Source organism: Camelus ferus, chromosome 2 (assembly GCF_009834535.1).
Source record: "Camelus ferus isolate YT-003-E chromosome 2, BCGSAC_Cfer_1.0, whole genome shotgun sequence".
Classification (NCBI taxonomy): Eukaryota; Metazoa; Chordata; class Mammalia; order Artiodactyla; family Camelidae; genus Camelus; species Camelus ferus.
The window spans coordinates 99,141,195-99,160,379 of NC_045697.1; the positions used below are offsets into that span (position 1 = coordinate 99,141,195).

General features: G+C 39.2%; 2 long non-coding RNA genes across 2 annotated transcripts in view; both read right to left on the bottom strand.

The window, feature by feature from the left end:
• Positions 1-19,185, bottom strand: part of LOC116658669 — a 44,230-nt gene that overhangs the window by 23,646 nt on the left and 1,399 nt on the right. The window lies entirely within an intron of this gene.
• On the bottom strand, positions 625-5,038 carry LOC116658664. The gene is made up of 3 exons (XR_004313897.1): positions 5,026-5,038; positions 2,931-2,940; positions 625-806 (listed from the first exon to the last, which is right to left on the bottom strand). It is a non-coding gene; the product is annotated as an uncharacterized LOC116658664 (long non-coding RNA).

The following is a 19,185-nucleotide window of genomic DNA, read 5'->3' on the forward strand; positions in this document are numbered from 1 at the left end:
GGATCATAAGAGTCTATCACGAGCAGCTATATGACAATAAGACAGACAACCTAGAAGAAGTGGACAAATTCTTAGAAGGGCACAATCTCCCAAGACAACTAGGAAGAAATAGAAAATATGAGTAGACCAAGTATCAGTACTGAATTCAAACAGTAATTTAAAAAACTCCCAACAAACAAAAGTCCAACACCAGATGGCTTCACAGGTGAATTCTACCAAACATTTAGACAAGAATTAGCACCTATCCTTCTGAAACTATTCCAAAAAATTGAAGGGGAAGGAACACTTCCAAACTCATTCTATGAGGCCACCATCATCCTGGTACCAAAATCAGACAAAGATATCACACAAAAAAGAAAATTACAGGCCAATATCACTTAGGAACATAGATGCAAAATTCTCAACAAAATACTAGCAAATCAACTCCAACAATCTATTAAAAGGATCATACAACCAAGATCAAGTGACATTTATCCCAGGGATGCAGGATTTTTCAAAATCCAGAAATCAATCAGTGCTGATTCAACATGTTAACAAGTTGAAGAATAAAAACCATATGATCATCTCAATAGATGCAGAAAAACCTTTTGGTAAAATTCAACACCCATCTATGATTTAAAAAACTCTCCAGAAAAGTGGGCATAGACAGAACATACCTCAACATAATAAAGGCCTTACATGAAAAACACAGCTAATTAACATCATACTGAATGGAGAAAAGCTGAAAGCACTTCCTCTAAGATCAAGAACTAGACAAGGATGCCCACTCTCACCATTTTTAGTCAATATCGTTTTGGAAGCCCTAGCTGTTAATCAGAGAAGAAAAAGAAATAAAAGGAATCCAAATTGGAAATGAAGAAATAAAACTATCACTGTTTACAGATGATATGATACTCTACATAGAAAACCCTAAAAACGTGATCAGAAAACTACTAGAACACGAGAAATGTAACTAGCCCACCTAAAAGTACAAATAGAAAGACAGACAATATGAGGTGGTAGAGGAATATCTTCCAGGCCAAGGCACAAGGTAAAATCCCAGAAGAAATAAGTGATGAAGAGATAGACAATTTATCTGAGAAAGAGTTTAGAGTAATGATGGTGAAGATGTTTAGAGAACTCAAGAGGAATATAGATGCACAGAGTGAAGTTTTTAGCAAAGAGTTGGAATAAAGAATATCCAAACAGAGTTGAAGAATAAAATCACTGAAATTAATAACACACTAGAAGGAACCAAGAATAGACTAAATGAGGCAGAAGAACAGATCAATGAGCTAGAAGACAGATTAGTGGAAATCACTACTGCAGAACAGAAAAAAGAAAGAATGAAAATAAATGAGGATAGTTTAAGAGAACTCTGGGACAACATGAAGCACAATAATGTTCACATTATGGGGGTCCCAGAAAAAGAAGAGAAAGGACCTGAGAAAATTTTTGGAGATATAGTAACCAAAAATGTCCCCAACTTGGGAAAGGAAACAGTCGTCCAAGTCCAGGAAGTGCAGAGAGTTCTACACAGGATCAACCTGAAGAGAAACACACCAAGGCACAGTTATCAAATTGACAAATATTAAGGATAAGGATAAAGTATTAAAATTAGCAAGAGAAAAGCAACAAATAACATAGAAGGGAACTCCCATAAGTTTATCAGCTGAATTTTCAGCAGAAACTCTACAAGCCAGAAGGGAGTGGCAAAATATATTTAAAGTGATGAAAGGGAAAACTTTACAACCAAAAATATTCTATCCAGCAAGGCTCTCATTCAGATTTGATGGAGAAATCGAAAACTTCACAGATAAACAAAAGTGAAAAGATTTCAGCACCACCAAACCAGCTTAACAACAAATGTTAAAGGAACTTCTTTGGTCATCAAACCATAAGAAAAGAGAACAAAAAAGGAGGGAAAAAAAGACCTAAAAAAGATTGCTTTGGCAGTTTGGGGTCTTTATGGTTCCATATAAATTTTGGAATTGTTTGTTCTAGTTCTGTGAAAAATGTCGTGAGTATTTTGACAGGAGTTGCATTGGATCTGTAGATTGTTTTGGGAAGTACGGCCATTATGATAATGCTGATTCTTCCAATCCAAGAACACAAGATATCTTTCCATTTCTTTGCATCATTTTCAATCTCCTTCATCAATGTTTTATAGTTTTCATAGTACAGGTAACCTCCTTGGTTAATACCTCCTAGGTATTTTGTTGTCTTTGATGCAATGGAAATGTTTATGTCTGGTACAAAATTCTGGTTTTTGAAGTGAAAAAAAAGTGAATGAAGGGCTGCAAATGGCAAAATACCCTTCTTTCTTATGGATGAGTTGTATTCTATTACTTACATATGCTGCATCTTCTTTATCCATTCATTTATTGAGGTTCATTTAGGATGCTTCCATATCTTGGCAATTATAAATAATGTTGCTTTTAATAGCAGGGTGTGTGTATCTTTTTGAATTAATTCTTATTTTGTGGTTGGCATTATTCCTTTGATAACTGTGTAAGTTAAAAAAGCTAAAGCCCTAAACGTTCTTAGAAACAACAGTACATATATGTAAATTTTTAAAAAGTACAGTATATTGTGTGTATGTATTTACATGAAATATATAGTATATGTGCAGTGAAGTTGTAACAATTCTAATAAAACTGAAACATGAAAAAACTTAGAACACATCAATGAATTCAGTAAAGTTGCAGGATACAAAATTAATGTACAGAAATCAGTTGCATTTCTATACACTAACAATGAAATAGCAGAAAAAGAAATTAAGGAAACAATCCCATTTACTACCACACCAAAAAGGATAAAATACCTAGGAATAAATCTACCTAGGGAGCAAAAGACCTGTACTCTGAAAACTATCAGATACTGATGAAGATGGAAGAATATCCCACACACTTGGATTGGAAGAATTAATATGGTTTAAATGGCCATACTACCCAAAGCAATCTACAGATTTAATGCAATCCATATCAAATTACCAATGGCATTATTTACAGAACTGGAAGAAGAAATTTTAAAATTTGTAGAGAGACACAAAAGACCCTGAATAGCCAAAACAATCTTTAGAAAGAACAGAGCTGGAGGGATCATGCTCCTTGATTTCAGCCTATATTACAAAGCTACAGTAGTGAAAACAGTATGGTAATGGCACAAAAAGAGACACATAGATCAATGGAACAGGATAAAGCCCAGAAATAAACCCACATACTTATGGTCAATTAATCTACAATAAAGGTAGTAAGAATATACAAACAATGGAGAAAAGACAGTCTCTTCAATTAGTGGTGTTGGAGAAACTGGACAGCTACATGTAAGAGAATGAAATTAGAGCATTCTCTAACACCATAGACAAAAGTAAACTCAAAATGGATTAAAGACCTAAAAAGAAGACCAAATATTCTAAAACTCCTAGAGGAAAATATAGGTAGAATTCTCCTTAACATAAATCACAGAAATACTTTTTTGGATCTGTCTCCTAGAGTAATGGAAATAAAAACAAAAATAAGTAAGTGGGACCTGATTAAACTTGAAAGCTTTTGCACAGCAAAGGACACCATAAACAGAACGACAACCTATGGAGTGGGAGAAAATATTTGCAAACAATGAGACTAACAAGGGATTAATTTCAAGATATACAAATAGCTTACAGTTAGCTTATATATCTTAGTATTAAAACAAAACAAAACAAAACAAAACCCAAACAACCCAATCAAAAAATGAGTAGAAGACCTAAATAGACACTTCTCCAAAAAAGACATACAGATGGCCAACAGGCACATGAAAAAATGCTCAATACTGCTAATTATTGGGGGTGCCAAGATGGCAGAGTAGAAGAATGCTCTTAGCTCACTCTCCCATGAATACCCCACGAGAGACATCCATGGATCCACCCATTCATTCAGAACTCCTGCTGAACTTTGACAGAACATTTCCTTTCTCAAAAGACAAAATTCCTCACAAAATCTGGTAGGACGGGACAAAAAAAAAAAAAAAAAAAAAAAAGGAAATTAGTGTTGGGCCTGTCTTGCAGGGTGGGAGTGGCAAAGGAGGAATAGCATTCTTATGCTGGGATGTCCCATCTCCAACAGAGAGGTCAGTGAGGATGGAAGGGGAACCTCGACTCAGGAGTGTACAGCAATCTCTTGGCCAACAGAACTCAGAGAAACCAACATAAAGGGTCCCTGTGATTCCCAGCCCTAGACATGCGCTGGCAGGAGTGGGCTGGGACTGGCTGCCTGAGCTAGGTGGAGGGCTGGGGCCAACTGCACAGAGGCAGTTTCAGGGGACTCCAGGAGGCTGGAGTGTATTGTGGGCTGTGGTTGGGAGTGTATATAGAACAGAATATCCTGGGTCCCCCATAAAAAAGAAAAAACAACACTGCTGCATTGTGGGTATGGGTGCAATGCAGCTGGGCCATAGCCATTATCTCCACAGGCCTGCAGCACCATCACTGGTGTGTTCTTGGGAGAAGAGAGGCAGGGTTCAGCCTTAGCCACCATATTCACTGATGCGTGGCTCCAAGGCAGAGGTGGGGTTGAAATCTGAATCCATACCAAAGGACTCCTCAACTTCACAGGCAGGACTGAGATTTGTTTACAGTCCCAGGCATAGGGGACCTATTTGATCCACGGGTGCCTTTGTGGACCCAGGGCTCTAAGACAAATGAGCAAGAAGCTGAGTTCCGGCACATGGTGGGGGCGAGTGCAGGTGCAGAGTTTTCAGCAGGCCTGTCTACCATTCGCAGATGCGGCACTTCAGACAGTGCTGACCCAATAGTGCACTACAATTCAGGGTGTGTGACCCAGATGTCAGCAGATCTGCACTGGTAGCTCTGAGGACAGAGAACCTGGGGGACACCTGAGCAGAGTACTGACATTCTTGTGGCTAAAGCGGGGACAAAGGCAGCATCAGCAAAGAGTATTTGAAGTGCTCCAACCCCATATACCACGCACTGCAGCTCAGAAACAGGTCTAGAAGCCTCCATTCCAACAAAAGGGGAACAGACCCAGCCCCTGTCAGTGCTTTAACCACCACAGAACAAAAAGGAGATCCCACTCAACAACCAGGGCAGGCTCTGGTCACAAGACCGGCCACACCCCCAATCAAAGGGATAACAGCCAACACTGAGAAGAAAGACGTGGCAACCACCCATACTAAAAACAAACCTAGCAACAAAATTATTAGAGGCACACAGTGTAGACAGGAATGCATCCTCTTTCAAAAAATATATAAAACAAAAAATAGACCTTCAAGACCACAGTAGATAACTGATACTCCATAATCCATAGCGTCAGAGAGATACAAGTAAAATGAAGAAGCAGAGGAACTACTCCAAATTAAAAGAACAAGAGAAGACCTCAGAATGAACAATCAATGAAATGGACCTCGACAGTCTACCAGTTCATGCCTTCAAAAAGGAGATGATAAAAGCATTGAAGGAAATGAGAGACTGAATAAATATGCAGAATACTATAAAAAGAAAATATAAATCATAAAAAGGAGCCAATTATAAACAGAAAACTCAATGGCTGAGATAAAAGCCAAGCTAAAGGCAGTCAAAAGCAGACTAGATAATGCAGAGGAGTGAGTAAGTGACATAGAAGACAGGATAACAGAAATCATCCAATCAGAACAAACCAAAAAGCCAAATGAAAACTAATGAAAGCAATATAAGGGACCTATGGGATAATATAAAGCATCCCAATCTATGCATAATAGGGGTCCCAGAAGGACAAGAAAGAGAAAAGGGGATTGAAAAGGTACCTGAAGAAATAATGACTGAAAACTTCCCAAACCTAAAGAAGGAATCATATATCCAAGTACAGGAAGCACAGAGGGTCCCAAACAAGAAGAACCCAAACAGACCTACACCAAGACATATTATAATTAAAATGGCCAAGGTTAAAGATAAAGCAATGATTCTAAAGGCAGCATGAGGGGAAAAAAAGTTAGTTACAAGGGAACTCCCATAAGGCTTTCAGCTGATTTTTCTACACAAACACTGCTAGCCAGAAGGGAGTGGCAAGATATATTCAAAGTCCTGAATGAGAAAAGCTGCAACTGAGGATACTCTATCTGGCAAGACTACCCTTTACAATAGAAAGAGAGAAAGAATTTCACAGACCAGCAAAAACTTAAAGAAGTCAGCAATACTAAGCCTATGCTCAAAGAAATATTGAAGGGTCTGTTCTAAACAGAAAAGCAGCAGGACCCTTTAGAAAGGAGAAAACCCTAATTGGAAATGTGATAACTAAAATGAGTTACAATAGAATAAAAATGAAGATGTAAAAGAGGATGTTATAGTAAACACACATCAATAATTACTATAACTGTCAATGGACTAAATGCTCCAATCAAAAGACACAGAGTGGCAGATTGGATAATAAAACAAAACCCTACAATATCCTGCCTACAAGAGACCCACTTTAGAGTGAAGAACACACATAGAATGAAAGTGAGAGCATGGAAAAAGATATTTCATGCGAATGGAAATGACAAGAAAGCAGGAGTAGCAATACTCCTATCAGACAAAATAAACTTTAAAACAAAGCCCATAAAGAAAGATAAAGAAGGACACTATATAATGATTAAGATGAGGCTATTACATTCATTAACATATATGCACCCAATATAGGAGCACCTAAATATATAAAGCAAATACTAACAGATATAAAGGGAGAAACTGATGGGAATGCATTCATAGTAGGAGACTTTAACACCCTGTTAACATCATTGGACAGATCTTCCAGACAGAAAAATCAAGTAAGGCCATGGAGATACTAAATGACACAATAGAATAGTTGGACTTGGTTGATATTTTTAGGACACTGCATCCCCCCAAAACAGAATATATATGCTTTTCATGTGCTCATGGAACATTCTCTAGGATAGATCATATACTTGGGCACAAAAGAAACCTCAACAAATTTAAGAGAATAGAAATTATTTCAAGCATCTTTTCTGACCACAATGGCATGAAACAGAAATCAACCACAGAAAAACAAATGAGAAAAAAATGACAGCATGCAGATTAAACGACATGCCACTAAAAAACCCAATAGATCAATGACGAAATCAAAGAAGAAATTAAAAAATACTTTTGAGACAAATGACAATGAAAACACAACCTCACAGGAGGGGGAGAAGCAAGATGGCGGAGTAGAAGGACGCTTGTAGCTCACCCTCTCCCACAAATACACCAAAACTCACATCTACAGACCCACTCAGCCAACCAGAGCACCTGCCAAACTCCGACAGAACATCGCCCTCTTTGAAAAACAAAGACACCAAAAATCTGGTAGGAGAAAAGGAAAAAAGAAAGAAAAAGCAAAACAGTGTGGGACCGATCCTGTGGGGAGGGAGTGGCAAAGGAGGACTGGCGCTCGTTCACTGGGTCTCCTCTCTCCAACGGAAAGGCCAGCAGGACAGAGGGCGAGCCTCCAAGGTTCAGATCTGCCCAAGCATCCCTTGACCAACAGAACTGAGTTAAATGGGCACAAAGGGTCCCTGCGACACCCAGCCTGAGACATGAGCTGGCAGCTGGGGGCTGGGACAGGCTGCCTGAGCTGGGTGGAGGATTGGGGCAGCTGCACTGAGGCAGCCCCGGGGGACTGCAGGGTGCTGTGTGCCGTGGCTGGGAGGGGATACAGAGCAGAACCACTTCGGTCCCCCATAAATTGCAAAAAAGCAAAGCAACACAGCTGGTGTGCCCTGTGGGGAGGGGCGCCATAGCCTTTGTCTCCTCAGACCTGCACCACCAATGCTGGCCCTTCTCGCGAGAAGAGAGGTGGGGCTCAGCTACAGCCGCCATCTCCTCCTGTGCGCAGTGCCTGGGCAGGGGTGGGGCTGAGACCTGAATCTGCACCCAGGGGCTCCGCAACCTCCTAGGCAGGACTGAGACTTGTTTACAACCCGAGGCAGATAGGATCTTTCTGCCCTGGTCCCTCAGAGAACTCGCGCTGCCAAGACAAACAAGAAGCTGAGATTTGGCACGGAGCAGGGGTGGGGCCATTCCGTGGTCTTCCCCAAGTCCGTCTTTGGAGCCCTGACCCAAGGTGGAGCAGGCAGCTGCACAGAGCAGTGAAGCGACCAGCGCCGGGAGAGGGTGTGGCAGCCCCCCACCTTCCTGGCAGGAATGTAGCACCTGACCACAGTGCTGGGAGGGGGCGCGATCAGCCCACCTGCCTCACCTGAGCGCAGCATCTGACTGCGGCGTCGGGAGGGGGAGTGACCCGCCTGCCCACCGGGTAAGAGCTCAGCACCTGACCCAGTGTTGGGAGGGGGCATGATCTGCTAGCTGGCAGCCACTGGGAGCAGCACAGACTAGGGCGCCAACAGAGGGCCTCTGGAAACAGCAAGCTGAGTACACGAAACAGGGTGAAGACACAAAGACCTCTCGATAAAATCATTAAGAGCAAACCATCTCCAGAAGAACTAGATAACTGATACTCCTTAAGCCACAGGGCCAGAGAGATAAGAGCAATATGAAGAAGCAGAGGAACCACTCCCAATTAAAAGATCAAGAGAAATCCCCTGAAAGCAAGATCAAGGAAATAGATATTGATGGCCTACTAGATTAAGATTTCAAAAAAGGAGTGATCAAAGTGCTGAAGGAACTGAAAGAAATAGTGTTTAGAGATATAAAATATGTCAAAAATGAAATAGAAGCTATAAAGAAGAACCAAGCAGAATTAGTCAACTCATTTGCTGAGATGAGAGCTGATACAAAGGCTGTACAAAGCAGGCTAGATAATGCAGAGGAACGAATAAGTGACCTAGAAGACAGGACAACAGAAAGCACCCAATCAGAACAGCTGAGAGAAAAACAAATAAAAAACAATGAAAACAATATAAGGGACCTATGGGATAATATAAAGCGTGCCAATCTACGTATAATAGGGGTTCCAGAAGGGGAAGAAAGAACAAAGGGGATTGAAAAGATATTGGAAGAAATCATGACTGAAAACTTCCCAAACCTAAAGGAATCAGATACAGGAGGCTCAGAGGGTCCCAAACAGGAAGAACCCAAACAGACCCACACCAAGACATATCATAATCAAGATGGCCAGACTCAAAGATAAAGAAATGATCCTCAAGACAGCAAGAGAAAAACAAAGAGTGAGTTACAAGGGAACCCCCATAAGGCTCTCAGCTGATTTCTCTACACAAACACTACAGGCCAGAAGGGAGTGGCAAGATATATTCAAAGACCTGAATGAAAAAAAGATGCAGCCTAGGATACTCTATCCAGCAAGGCTATCCATTAGAATAGAAGGAGAGATAAAGAACTTCCCAGACAAGCAAAAACTACAAGAGTTTAGCAACACTAAACCCATGCTAAAAGAAATATTGACAGGTCTACTCTAAATAGAAAAGCAGGATGCTACAAAAATGAGAAACTCATAACTGGAAAGGAGATAACTGCCATGAATTACAAAAAGAATAAACACAAAATTGTAAAAGAAGACATCTAAATCATTAAGAGTGGGAGAGGGAAGCAAGGAAAGCCACTGTGGAAAACAGTATGGAGATTCCTCAAAAGACTAGGAATAGACTTACCATATGACCCAGGAATCCTGCTCCTGGGCATATATCCAGAAGGAACCCTACTTCAAAATGACACCTGCACCCCAATGTTCACAGCAGCACTATTTACAATAGCCAAGGCATGGAAACAGCCTAAATGTCCATCAACAGATGACTGAATAAAGAAGAGGTGGTATACTTATATGATGGAATACTATTCAGCCACAAAAATGGACAACATAATGCCATTTGCAGCAACATGGATGTTCCTGGAGAATGTCATTCTAAGTGAAGTAAGCCAGAAAGAGAAAGAAAAATACCATATGAGGTCGCTCATATGAGGAATCTAAAAACAAAACAAAACAAAACAGAAATACAAAACAGAAACAGACTCATAGACATAGAATACAAACTTGTGGTTGCCAAGGGAGTGAGGGGTGGGAAGGGACAGACTGGGATTTTAAAATTCAGAATAGATAAACAAGGTTATACTGTATAGCACAGGGAAATATATACAAGATCTTGTGATAGTGAAAAAAAAATGTGACAATGAATATATATATATTCATGTATAACTGGAAAATTGTGCTCTACATTAGAATTTGACACAACATTGTAAAATGACTTTTAGTCAATAAAAAATGTAAAATTAAAAAAAAAAACACAACCTCACAAAATCTATAGGATGCAGCAAAGGAAGTCTAAGAGGGAAGTTCCTAGTGATATAGGCCTTCCTCAAAAAACAAGAATGGTTCAAGTAAACAACCTAACCTATCACCTAAAAGAAGTAGAAAAAGAGGAGAAAATGAAACCTAAAGTCAATAGAAGAAAGGAAACAATAAAGATCAGGGAGGAAATAAATAGAGATTTTAAACAATAGAAAAAAATTCAAATCAAGAGCTGCTTTTTTTTTGAAAGAATAAACAAAATTGACAAACCTCTGACCAGGCTCACCAAGAAGAGAGAGAACATAAATAAAATAAGAAAGGAAAATGGAGAAATTACAACCAATACCATAGAAATACAAAAAACCATAAGAGATACTATGAACAACTACATGAAAACAAATTGGACAACCTAGAAGAAATGGAAAAGTTTCTGGAAACATACACAACCAAGATTGAATCAAGAAAAAATAGACTACTTGAACAGACTAATCACTAGAAATGAAATAGAATCAGCGATAAAAAAACATACCTACAAACAAAATTCTAGGACCAGATGGCTTCACTGGGGAATTCTACCAAACATACAAAGAACTCATACCAATCCTTGTCAAACTCTTCCAAGAGATTGAAAAGGACAGAGTACTCCCAAACTCATTCTGGGAAGCCACCATCACCCTGATACCAAAACTAAAGACACTATCAAAAAAGAAAATTACAGGCCAATATCACTAATGAAAATGGATGCAAAAATCCTCAACAAAATATTAGCAAACAGAATCCAACAACACATAAAAAAGATTATACACCATGATCAAGTTGATTTCATCCCAGGGACGCAAGGATAGTTCAACATATGCAAATCAATCAATGTGATATACTACATTAACAAAAGAAAGGACAAAAATCACATGATCACCTCAATAGATGCAGAAAAAGCATTTGATAAAATTCAACACCCATTTATGATAAAAACTCTAACCAAAGTGGGTATAGAAGGAACATATCTCAACATAAATAAAGGCTATTAATGACAAACCCACAGCCAGCATAGTACCCAATGGTGAAAAACTGAAAGCCTCCCCACTAAAATCTGGAACCAGACAAGGATGCCCACTGTCACTTCTACTCAACATAGTCTTGGAAGGCCTAGCCACAGCAATCAGGCAAGAGAGAGAGATAAAAGGGATCCAAATTGGAAGAGAAGAGGTAAAATTATCACTATGTGCAGATGACATGATATTATATATAGAAAACCATAAAAGCTCCATGCAAAACTACTAGATCTGATAAAAGAATTAGGCAAGGTAGCAGGGTACAAGATTAACATACAGAAATCAGTTGCATTTCTTCACACTAACAATGAATCAACAAGAAAAGAAAGTAAAGAAATTATCTCTTTTAAAATTGCACCCAAAACAGTAAAATACTTAGGAATAAATCTGACCAAGGAGGTGAAAGTCTTATATGTGGAGGACTACAAAGCATTGATTAAGGAAATTAAAGAAGACTTAAAGAAATGAAAAAATAGCCCATGCTTTTGGATTGGAAGAATCAATATTGTTGAAATGGCCATACTGCCCAAGGCAATCTACAGATTTAATGTGATCCCTATCAAATTACCCAGGACAATTTTTACAAAATTAGAATAATCCTAAAATTTATATGGTATCATAGAAGACCCAGAATTGCCAAAGCAATACTGAAGAAAAAGAACAAAGCTGGAGGAATAACCTTCTCAGACTTCAGACAATACTACAGAGCTACAGTAATTAAAAGAGCATGGTATTGGCATAAAAACAGACATATGGATCAATGGAACAGAATAGGGGGCCCAAAAATAAACCCACAGACCTACAGTCAACTAATCTTCGACAAAGGGGGCAAGAATATACAATGGAGAAAAAGTCTCTTCAACAAGTGATGCTGGGAAAACTGGACAGCAGCATGTAAATCAATGAAGTTACAACACTCTCTCACTCTATACACAAAAATAAATTCAAAATGATTCAAAGACTTAAATATAAGACAAGACACAATAAATCTCCTAGAAGAGAACATAGGCAAAACATTCTCTGACATAAATCTTGGCAATGTTCTCCTAGCACAGTCTATCCAGGCAATGAAAATAAAAGCAAAAATTGAAAATGGGACCTAATTAAACTTATAAGCTTCTGCAAAGCAAAGTAAATAAAATAAGTAAAATAAAAAGACAACCTATGGAATGAGAGAAAATATTTGCAAGTGATGTGACTTACAGAGGCTTAATTTCCAGAATATATAAACAAGTCATACAACTTAACAACAACAACAACAAAAATAACCCAATCCAAAAATGGGCAGAAGACCTAAAACAAGTAACTCTCCAGTGAAGACCCACAAATGGCCTACATGCACATGCAAAAATGCTCAGTATCATTAATTATCAGAGAAATGCAAATCAAAACTACAATGAGGTATCACCTCACACCAGTTAGGATGGCCACCATTCGAAAGTCCACGAATGATAAATGCTGGAAAGGATGTGGAGAAAAGGGAATCCTCCTGCACTGCTGGTGGGAATGCAGTTTGGTGCAGCCACTATGGAAAACAGTCTGGAGGTTCCTTAAAAAACTAAAAACATAGTTACCATATGATCCAGCAATCCTACTCCTGGGCATATATCAAGAGAAAACTCTAATTCAAAAAGTCACATGCACCCCAATGTTGATAGCAGCACTATATACAATAGCCAAGACATGGAAGCAACCTGAATGTCCATAGACAGATGACTGGATAAAGATGTGGTTATACATACACAATGGAATATTACTCTGCCATAAAAAGAATGAAATAATGCCATCTGCAGCAACATGGATGGACCTAGAGATTATCATGTTAAGTGAAGTCAGACAGGGAAAGATAAATATCATATGAATATCATTTATATGTGGAATAAAAAATACAAATGAACTTATTTGCAAACTGAAAACAAACTTCCATAGAAAACAAATTATGGTTGCCAACGGGGAAAGGGATTGGGAGGAGGGGTAAGTTAGGAGTTTGGGATTAACATATACACACTACCATACATAAAATAAACAACAAGGACCTACTGTATAGCCCAGGGAAATCCTGTAATAACCTTTAATGGAAAAGGACCTAAGAAAGAAATATATATGTAAATGTTTAACTGAATCACTTTGCTGTACACCTGAAACACATTTTAAATCAACAATACTTAAAAAAAAAAAATGGGCCCACCAGCATATCAAAACTTTGTATCTTTAAAAACGTCTGAATTACAGAATGTTTCCTTTGTTCTAATTCTATTGTCACCAAGGCAACCCCTTGATGATTTAATTCCTATAAATCTGGCTACAGGGAGCAAACATGTTGGCCATAGAGATGTGAGTTTCTGATTTGTGACAGTTACAAATTTTTTTTTTGTGTATTAGTCAATTGCCCGACTTAATTTTTAGAAATCAGATTCTCTGCCTCAAAAGGAATTTTCGATGTTACGGACAAAAGGATGGAGAAGAACTTTTCTGTTAAGAGTCTTAAGAGGCATAAAAACCAAATAGCAAAGTGCGATCCTTGATCAAATCCTGGTTAGAGAAAAACAGCTCTGGAAGATATTTGGGAGATAACTAGGACAATTTGAATAAGAAGAATTAGATATTAGGGAATTGTGTTAGATGAGATAGTGATGTGACTAGGGAAGAAAATGCCCTAATTCTTTGGAGTCGCATGCTGAGGGAATGAGGGGTGAAGTGGCTGGGTGTATATGAAATGCTTGCTTTGAAACAGCTCCACAAAATACATACACAAAACATACATGGCAAAGCGTTAACAACTATCAAATCAAGTCGGTAAGTGTATATTTGTTCATTGTACTAGTGTTTCCAATTTTCTGATTGTTTGAAATGTTTGTAATAAAAAAGTTAAAGAATCTGAAGCAAATTTAAGACCTAAAGTCACATTCTTGGTAGCTCTGAAGACTTTTTGTGTTCAGCCTGTATGCCTGGCCTGGGACGTGGGGGGTTGGGGGGATGGAGCCGCAGCATTAGCGCTGGCCCAGCAGCTGTCCTGGATGTGGCAGGGACACTTGGGCACCAAGTGTGTGAACGCTGCCTTAATTACCTCTGCCTATTGTTTGAAATGAGACAGGTGTCTGTGGTAGCTTGTCCAGAGGACACCGGCATGGAAATCAAATGTCCCTAAGGACTTAAAGAAAGTAGCCTAGAGGAGAAAACTAAAGAGGAAAAAAATGGAAAGAAAACAGAAAGATGAAGGACTGGTTATGCAAACAATTAGCCCCGCTCTCTTCCAAGGTGTTTATCCTCCCCTGCTTTTCTTTGTAGGGTTGGAGGTAGATGGGGTGTGGCCACAAAAGTCACCAGTAAGGAACAACATCAGTTCATTTGTTTTTTAACCTTTTTTCTCCAGACACAGTCCGCCTTCAAAAGAATGGTCAATGGCAGAGAGAGCTCCTTTAATGCTTTTGAATATTCCTTAAATTTCAGCAGTAAAATACCTCCTCCTCATGGAGGCAGATGCCTAGTGACTTCCTAGAAAGATGATTGTTCTCTTCCTCTTTCTTCCCCCATTACACACTTGCTGTGCTGGGATTTTATAAAGGTCAACAGGATTACAAATAAGGAGTTATGTTAAAGGAGAAAGGTATTCCATTCATCTAGTGCAGTCAATAAAAATGTGTGTTATAATTAATTAGGATGAGAAGGAATACTCCACCTCTCTCAGAATTCATGTTTTAATTTTGTTGTCAGCCTTCCCACCCCCACCCTCGAATCGGTTAATTTTTGATCTGATGTCACTAAGCCCATTTTGTGGGGACCAGGCTCAGTGTCGCATTGTTTTCTCCATGGTGTTATTTGCCAGCTGGCCTGGGACCACAGCGTACCACGGGGAGGGGCTGGCCTCTTCCTTAGTCAGGTTCATTCTTTCCCTTGGCTTGTACATATTAAAACTCACCTCTGTTTTGGAATCATTTTTGATGATAAACTTAGTCTGTTCTGGAGGCCTCTTTTTCTGCTTCACCCAGTTTTCAAATGTGTTGTTTTACCATGCCTTTAAAGTTTGATAGAAGGCCTTACATCAGGTCTTCTAGAAGTGGAGGAGTGGATTCACATGTGTGTCATTTGTTAATGAAGGCTCCCAGGAGGGGAAAACACAGGGAGTTGGGGAAACAAGGCAGAAAAGTTACTGAACACAAGTTTGTGTGCCTGACACACAGTGAGGCCAAACAAACTGAAATTTTGGAGTCTGGAGCAGAGAAAAGTTTATTGCAGGGCTGAGCAAGGAGGACGGGTGATTCATATCCCAAAAAACCCTGAACCCCTCGAAGGGTTTCAGAAAAGCATTTTTAAAGGCCAGGTAAGGGAGGGGTGGCCCAGGGTCTGTGATCAGCTGTGAACAATTCTGATTGGTTGATGGTGAGGTAACAGGGTGGTTAACATTATCAATCCTCAGGCGCCAGAAGGTCTGGGGGCTATGTGCTCATGATCATCAAGTAGTTAATTTCTTCCACTTGGTGGTGGTTTTTAGCATTTGAAAAACTCAGGTCATACGCATGAGATACTATTATCAGAGAAGAGCTACAGCAGAGGTTTGTCTGGGGGAGGGATCTGTCCTGGGAAGGCCCCATAGCATCCTGCTAGGTTACAAATCCCCACTTTTCTTTGATACACCTCAATCTTGAGAACAGGTGTTGGACAGGAAAGGGAATGTTTTGGACAGAGAAGTTCATCATAAACTCCGCAGAGGAAACTGGTTTTAGGAGGACTCAGTTTCAATCTCCAATACTGTTTCATCCTTCCCACATCTTTCAGGGAATGGGGCGACAACCAATCTACCTACTTCCTAATGAAACAGGGCACAGTCTTGCTTCAGTTTGGGGAATGGACACCGAATTGGAAATATTCCCGAATTTCAAGTCCTGGATCTGAGTCTTAAGATCTCAGTCCCTTAAATCCATCCTTTTTGTACCAACACGAAGGAGAATAAATAAAATGGCTGCACTCAGGCTAACAGATTGCTCATTCTTATGCTTGCCCTTAAAACGGTCAACTAACCTGACTGACTGGTTGCTACTCACAGCTCCAGGCCCATTGTTAAAATAAAGCTATTAATTTTCCTGTTTCTACTTTATTCCAGTAATCGAAAGTAATCATGCTTGATCTCTTGAGTTGTTCTCCAGGGAGAAGGTCATGGGGCTGTAACCTTACAAAATAGCCTGAATTACCAAGAAGACCACGCCTTGGACACGTACAAGATTAAGAGATCGGAAGAGTGACAACCACTAGCCTCTACAGAATTGGTCACCTGGAGACAACATGACGTCACTGAGTCTTATGAGAAGAAAATAATTGTTGATTGTTATTGATGCTTTATTGTTTGAGCCATGGCTATATAACCACCCCACCCCACCCCCAAGGTGGGCTCACAGTTGTGAAGGCACTAGCCTGCGGTGAGTCCCCTTTGCCCGGCAAAGCAATAAAGCTGCCTCTTTTCTTCTAAGCTCTAAGACCCTGTCTCTGAGTTATTTGGCTCATCAGGGATGGGGGCTGATCTTTCAGCAACAAACAGACCCAATTTAGAAGTAGTTGGAGGAGTGACAACCGAAACTTTAATAGACAAAATGCATCTCATTCTCTGAGGAATTCAGGAGAGTAAGCCTGAAAACCTGTCTGGACCTGGCACTTCTGGGGAGACTTGTAGCCAGCTGTCTACTTTTCTCTGAGTAGGTTTTAACTTCTGATGTGGTGTTAGCATATACATAATAGGAGCCACTGACCATTACGTATGTCTTCTTTTTTTTGCGAACATAGGATCTAAAACAATTTTATTGTCTAAAAATTTAATAGTTACAAGAGAAGAACTTTAGGTCATAAGGTTGCAGCTGCCATCTACCAGCAGACACTGCATTGAGAATGGCTGGTGGCATCCTGAGTGTGACACAGCTCAGAAAATGCGAGTTCTCAACAACACAGGCATGGGCCTGAAACTGTGTGCACAATGGCCACCTAGTTTTATCTTGAATGTCTGAACCACAGTTACCCCATTTTGACTTTCAAATGCATTCCCCTCCTCAAAGACAAAGGAGATGTACAATCCATGTCCAGAGGGCCATAAAAGAGACCGCTTTGGTCAGTAAAGTTTTAAGTTAAACCACTCATAGCCAGATTGACTTCCCCATACCTCAATTCGTGCATGTTTTTCCATCATTTCCCCTTTTGATTGTAAATCTTTCAGTAGAAAGCACTGATGGTCAAAATATCTGTCCCACGATGCTGGGCTGGTAGCTCCTGCCCCAGGTTCAGATCATGTCCCTTGGGGCCAGGCCTCCTCTTTATTTGCCTATGTATCCACTTTGGAGGAAAACTAATCAGATGTTCAGAACAGGCTCAGATATGTTAATGGGGAAACACTTTATAGGCGATACATTTTATCACTTATGCCCAATTGTCACACAAGCTTTCTACATGTCCTTTTAGCAACAGACTTAAAGAAAGTATTGTCATTCATCATGATTAGTTCTACACTGTGACAACCCCATTAGAGAATTCTTTCTATCCTAAACATGGGGGGCAACAGTGTGAAATCAGAGTTTTCATTAGACCTTTTAAATATCTTACCCAGTTCAGCAATATGATTTAAAAGAAAGCTGTGCTTGTCAAAAAGTCCTTTTTGTGAATCTTCTTGAAGATGAAGCAGTTTTGCAAAGCATCAGCTTTAACTGGCTATGAATGACAAAGGACTTAAAAAAGCAAGGTTAAAGATCTGCTTACAATGTTTTTGACAAAGAATCTTAAGTTGCTGTGACATTCAACATTTCAAGATAATTAGAATTATGACTGATAGCATTATACCGGGACATACCTAAATTTCAGAGACTTTAATTTCTAGAATGTCTATATTAATAACATTTATCCATATGGTATAATCTGAGAAGGCTTATCACTCATTTGACAATGCTTCCCATATAATTTAACATACCAACCAATCCTAGTTAAACATTTTTCTCTGAGATGCCTCAGGGGCCCTCTGAAGCATCCCAAAGTTAGCTGAAGTCAGAAGAACTTTAATTACAATTTGACAGGAAGTTTGTCAAAATACCAAAAAGTTTCACACAATCTGTTATCAGAAACACTCTGAGTAAACTTTGTTCTCCTAATAGAGGAACAAAACCTAGTCCTGCACCAGCTTACTTTTAATGACAAAATCCACTTACCCAATTAAAAGTTTAATCTCAGCCCAACCATGCACAAAACTCTGTTTTCAAGGCTCCCTTTCTACAACTTTCTGTATCCACATTAGTTTGTCCTCCCCACCCCCACCATCTAGAAGCAACCAGCTCCAGAACCAAATCACTGTTTTTCCCTTAACAAAGTGCAATTCCATTCCTCATACCTTTTACTCAAAACATATCCTACTTTCCTAATGTATACTGAAGTGTTTCCTTTACTATATTTGTAGTAGCTTTAATGACATTTAAATTAGAATTCACAACTCTAAAAACCTTAATTTCTAGTGAAACCCAAGAAGCAAGCAATTATGAACTTCCTTCACAGTGGCACCAAACATATTTAATAACAGTCCTAAACACCTTTTGTCTTTCAATGTTCAATAAATAATGTTTTAGTATCTTATTTTGTTTGGGAGTGATCTATTCAATAAACTTAATTTAGTACAACTCTAAAATTTCAACTTATCAAATATCTGGAGAGATCATTTTTAAGTAGACATTACTAAAACATAATTATTTCTGAAGAGTTCACCCAAAAGCTCTTATCTCATTTGCATTTAATTTACTTATAAGAATTTCACCATACCGAGTTTATTTTTTTCTTTCTGCTGACAAACTCTGTAACAGAAATAAACTTATGGACCTTGAGTAAATCCAGCTGCAATGAACGACATGTCTGTATTGATTATACCAACAAGCTTAAGCTAGCTTTAATAGCAGGTATTAATTCAATATTAAATATTTCTTAGATTA